This window comes from Amblyomma mixtum, chromosome 9, assembly GCF_055824585.1.
Source record: "Amblyomma mixtum isolate Tamu chromosome 9, ASM5582458v1, whole genome shotgun sequence".
NCBI classification, from domain to species: Eukaryota; Metazoa; Arthropoda; class Arachnida; order Ixodida; family Ixodidae; genus Amblyomma; species Amblyomma mixtum.
This window is the reverse complement of record NC_143020.1, coordinates 51,514,773-51,520,005: the sequence shown is the minus strand read 5'-3', so window position 1 is coordinate 51,520,005 and position 5,233 is coordinate 51,514,773. Positions and strand designations below refer to the sequence as shown.

The following is a 5,233-nucleotide window of genomic DNA, read 5'->3' as shown; positions in this document are numbered from 1 at the left end:
ATTGCTTTCATGATGTAATAGGACTTTAAAGCGCATTTTTGAGGCATACACTTGAATAAATTCCTTATTCTGAACAAGGGGGAAAGCAAGATCGTAGTTTAATACGTGTCCCTTACAAAAATGACTTTTGAGCTTCAGTTGACGCCTTGTTGAGCTCCTGTTGAATCAACTGGAAACCAACATGAACTCAATGTATGTTGAGCCTACTCAACACCTGCTACACGGAATTTTTGTTGAGCGCAGTCAAGAGATTTACTGTTGAGCAATTTCTGTTGGATTTAAGTTGAATCATCTCAAGGCAGCCGTTTCTAAGCCTAACTAAATGAAATCATTTCGACATCCATCGTGTAAACAGAACCTGATCACATTACACACATTAAGAACGCATGCAGCACCCGTTAAAACTCTCATAAACCGCTCAAAGTCATTTTCTTGCATAGAAAAAAGTGCACTATGCTCATTCAGGCATACCTACTTTGGAGGATTCGTATGTGCTCTCATAAAAAGGGCGCTTAATTAATGCTTTAATTAAGTTGTTTACGAATAAATCAAGGTCGTCAAATAATAGACCGTTGCATATGAACTTCATTACTTCTACTACACATAAAATAAATAAATATTAAGAGTAATAACTGACATAACTTTGCTGATCGGCAGGCCATAACCTGCGCAGGTCCGGACACCCCTGAGTAGGACTATATAAGGGCGAAGCCGAGGTTGCACTAAAGATCAAGATGAACTCCAGCTGTCAGTTCTTCCTATAGCCTCGTGTGCAGTACTGTCTCATGCTCTTTATCTGATGGATGTGTATGTATATGTATGGATGTGTATGTATCACGGTGGTATGTATATATATATTTATATACATAAGTGTTTGTGCGTATGTGTGGAGCGCTACGTCACAGGGGGTGATGGCTTCACGTTAACGAGAAATCGCAGCAATATGAATATACCGCCGAAAATTGCATTGGTAGTCGGTCCACCTGGCGCAATACGAATGCATTCCCAGGACTTTTTGCTGTTTTACCCCAGCCAAGATTCAGAATGGCGTGTTGATTCACTCCCGTAATTCCAACATGAATTCAACATGAACGCAAAGCAGAAATTTCATTGAGAATGCTCAACTCTAGCACAGTGGCCACTTTTCCAATGAGTTTCAACTCTGCCTCAACAATTCACCAACACTAGCCAATCCTGGTCACAACAAAAATTCAACATGGCGTGTTGAGTCTGCTCATGAGAACTTCAACACTGTCTCAAGAAGCATTTTTGTAAGGGGTCCTAGCTATAGGTAACCAAAATTTTTATGACGACAGACCGCCCTGTAATACGAGGTTGTTTCCAGCTGTGAGTCTTTTTGGGAGTCATTATGGTCAGTGTTTAATATGTTTAGATAGAACTGGGGAATAAATATTTAAAGTAATTATGGATATTTCATTTGATCAGCCCTTGGCTTCAGAGACCAAGTGCCAGTTCAAAAGTTCGAGTTAACGCTTGAGAACAAACGACCGACGCCTTTGCAATGTGGCACGCTGGTGGAATTAAAACAAGTGACACGAGTTAACCTGGAAGGCATTTGTGCTGAAATCAGATGCATCAGTTTTCAGCTTCTTCAATTTAGCACCAGATAACTATACAGGCCAGCAATTGACCGTGTTAGGAGCGGATACACCGTTTATTATATTGAAAAAGTCTGTTCTAGCACTCGCTATCCGACGTCTGTTTGTGAACCACTGGGCGGGCCATAGCGAAATCGCATTTCAAGCACAACCACACAGACAAGCAAGCGTCATTAAGCTTCTCCGCGTTTCTTTTGAAATGTGTGGAGAGCCTGCAACAGCGAGCAGCGACCAGGTCGGGTCAACGAAAGCCGCGAAAACTTCACGTGAATCCTAGTGCAATGCTTTTATGGAAACGTGCCATATTCGTTCTGCGTGCAATTAATATCACTTCCACGTGCAGATATTAAAACAAAAATAGCTAAAAAACGAAAAATACCCGTAAGGACTTTGAAATATTCCTACTGCTATCCTGCCGTTTGAAAAGCAGGAAGTTTCCTATAAAAATAATCTCCTGACTTTACTCCAAAGCTGAAGATACCACGTGGATTTTATCCGCTCTATTATAAATTTAGCTGCATGCCAGAAAGATATACTGGCTACACGTGGCACTAGGCAATCAAGAAACTAAGACAGAAAAAAACATCTGCGCGTGCCAAACACCAGTAGGAATATATCACAGATGGAGGATTTTTTTTGTTGTATATTGATACATATGCTATTTTTTACGATGATACCCGCTGGGCACTATAAGAGCATCCCTTCCGTTGCCGTGTTGAATGATTTCATCAGAAACCATGAAGACAGTATTTGTTTCAGCCATCGTGGCGGTTTTTCTCGCCGCCTTTTCATGTGGGCAACAAAACTGTGGTAAGATTTTATTGCGATAGCTGCTTTATTCGCAGACGAATCAGACGTAGGCAGCAGACCAAGAAGGTTTGTAATTGTGAGCATTGAAGAGCTTGTTAATGGTGATTATAAGTTTAGATTATCTTTCTGGAAAGTGCAAAATTGTTTCTTCTGATGACAAGATGGCAGGTGAACCTTGGATGGAAACAGAAGACAATTGTGTTTAAGCTTGGGATAGCCGGTATGATTTGTCGACAGGAACTGCCAATAACATTGAAACGCGGGTATGAACAACATGGCTCAGAAGAAGAGAAAGCCTTTGAAGTGAAGGCTAAAAATCATATTTTTATGAGCTTTCGTAGATGAGAGGCGGCGGTCAGTGCAGCACGGTGGGTCTACCGACGAGATAAGAACAGCAAAACCGGTTATGGAAAAGAGAAATAATCAATCAGCTTCGTAAAAGCTTTTCGTTTTTCTTGTTTTCACTCGTACTGTTTCGGATGTTTGCCATTGTTGTGCTCCATGTTTTCCTAAACTGTTGTTCACACCCACCCCTGCAATAGCCCAATAGGGCTGCAGTATGTATAAATAAAATAAATAAATAAATAAAAGTAGTCCTAGTTTTTAGCTTGCTGTATTGTGAAGTGTTTAAGGAAAACAATGTTCTTTAGTAATGCAACATTAAACAAACCATCAGCAAATATTTCTAACCTTTCGGAAATCTGTATGCGAAAAGAAGAATTGTTAATCAAAAACAGCATCAACACAACCTTAAATACTGCACAGACGATAAAGTAGATGGTTGACAATAAAGTGCGTATATAATATATGTGCCAGAAAGTATATATACAAATAATGTAGCACAGCTAGTTTATTCACGCGAGAAGGAGTGGTGCTCAAGTTTTGTAGCACAGCCATTACTCACGGGCCCCTGAGTATCCCCATAGATAACCGTCCGAAATTGTCATTTACGCTGACATAATGAAATACTATACGCAGTCCTCAGGGGCAACATTCTTGCCACAATTTACAAACACTAGAGGGATTTTGGACTATCCCGACCGCGTTTATGAAATATCCTGAATTTTTAGCGCCTTTTTGTTTCTATATAGAGGGTGGGGCGAAATGTGTGACTATGCTACAAAGTTGCTTAAGAAAGTTGGCCTTTTTAATGCAATTTCTCTTTCAGATCCACCTCCTCCCCCGCCATGCGTCTATCCAAATGATGGTATGTGCTTTAGTTTTACAATCTTTCAACAATATTCAGTGTGTTTATAGATTTTGTTGATTATACAAGATTAAAGATGCTGTCCAGTACTGCCCAGATTTCAAGCCCGCCGCGCTGTCCGCGTACAGCAAAAGACAAAATCTACTGGCACATCACAGTTACGTGTGCATAAAAGAGACCAAGAAAAAATCTTATATATTTGATATATTTGTCTTATATATCATACAAAAAATGGTGCCCTTTTTTATTCCATAACTAAAGAAGATTCAAGTGGCAATGTAACGAACCTGAGTACGCCATGTCACTCAGGGCAGCATTTCTTTTCTACCCTTAGGTAGCTACGAAAAACCGGATTAATGTTTGCGCTGCCAACATAAGCTTCTCAATGCTGTGATTACGCGCCACAGCTTGAAAAGAAAACTTTATCGAGCGCACAAAATAAACGCTACGGAGGAATCTTGACTGAACTAAACCTCGGAGACTAATGATGCCTTTTACTTCGTAACTTCAACAAAACTTTTGCAGTTAGCCTTTACTGCATTTGTTTCACGTTTCATTTTTATTTCTCACAAACAACATTTTCATTTATAAGGATTATGTTAACCTTCTTGACTAACTGAAGTCATCACGGAAGACTTAGAAATAAGATGTCAACATCAAGTTTTAAACCTCACCTGAAGGGCATTATATCATTGCGCTGACTAAGCAGCAGCAAGTCACAGCAATAAGATGATTTCAGTTTTTTGAGTATTCCTCAAAGGGGGCTTCTATGGCTACGAAAAGTGCATTATTAAGACAATAAAGAAGCTGCGTACATTATGAAAAGAGCTTGATTTGCAGAAATGACTATTGTGAACAGTTTGACTTACTCAATTAAGCTTTTTATTTCATTGTTTCAACGGTTCCGTGCTGCCAATTCTTTCACATTCTTCTTTTATTTTGCGGATTTTGGTGAAAAAATACGCCTCGTGCTTGGAATAAGATCCGACAATATTTGTCCTCGTTATCTTCCATGTTCTGAGTGCATTTAAAGCTCTCCGTATGTAGTGCGCGCTTGGCGGGAAGGTACAGTTGGTGTTAAAATAATTTATTGAAATTCATCTTCATCGACGTTCAGCTGAGGACACTGTATGTAGACAGCATTTAATGCACTTTTTGGAGGTACCAAAGGGATAGTCAGCTAACTGTTTTGGCATCAATGCTGATGGGGGATTCTCTGCGCAGGTTGCAGGCAGCCGCAAAAAATTGGACCATGCAAGGCAATTGTGCTGAAATGGTATTTCAACCCTGTGACCAGGAAGTGCGAACAGTTCAAGTGGGGCGGATGCTGCGCGAACTGCAACAATTTCGCAACATTCGAAGACTGCCAAAGAAGATGCCTTGGTTGATCATGACATGTTAGAATCCCCTTCTGTGTTTCGCATTGAGCAGAGAGGCAAACAGCGTTGTGAAATAAAAAAACAAAACAAGAACAAAATGGATTGAATGAAAGTTTTGGTTCTTTCGTCATGTAAAAGTGCTACCACTAAAAAGCCGGCATCCATATACGCGATGTAAGGTAGGGAGTATAGACCAGAATCCAGAGCCACTCCCCGGC

The 5,233-nt window shown here is 40.2% G+C and overlaps 1 pseudogene; it reads left to right on the top strand.

Moving 5' to 3' along the window:
- The first annotated feature begins 2,356 nt into the window (after positions 1-2,356).
- LOC149328980 (kunitz-like toxin PcKuz1 pseudogene) lies at positions 2,357-5,024 on the top strand (annotated as a pseudogene).
- Positions 5,025-5,233: the final 209 nt, after the last annotated feature.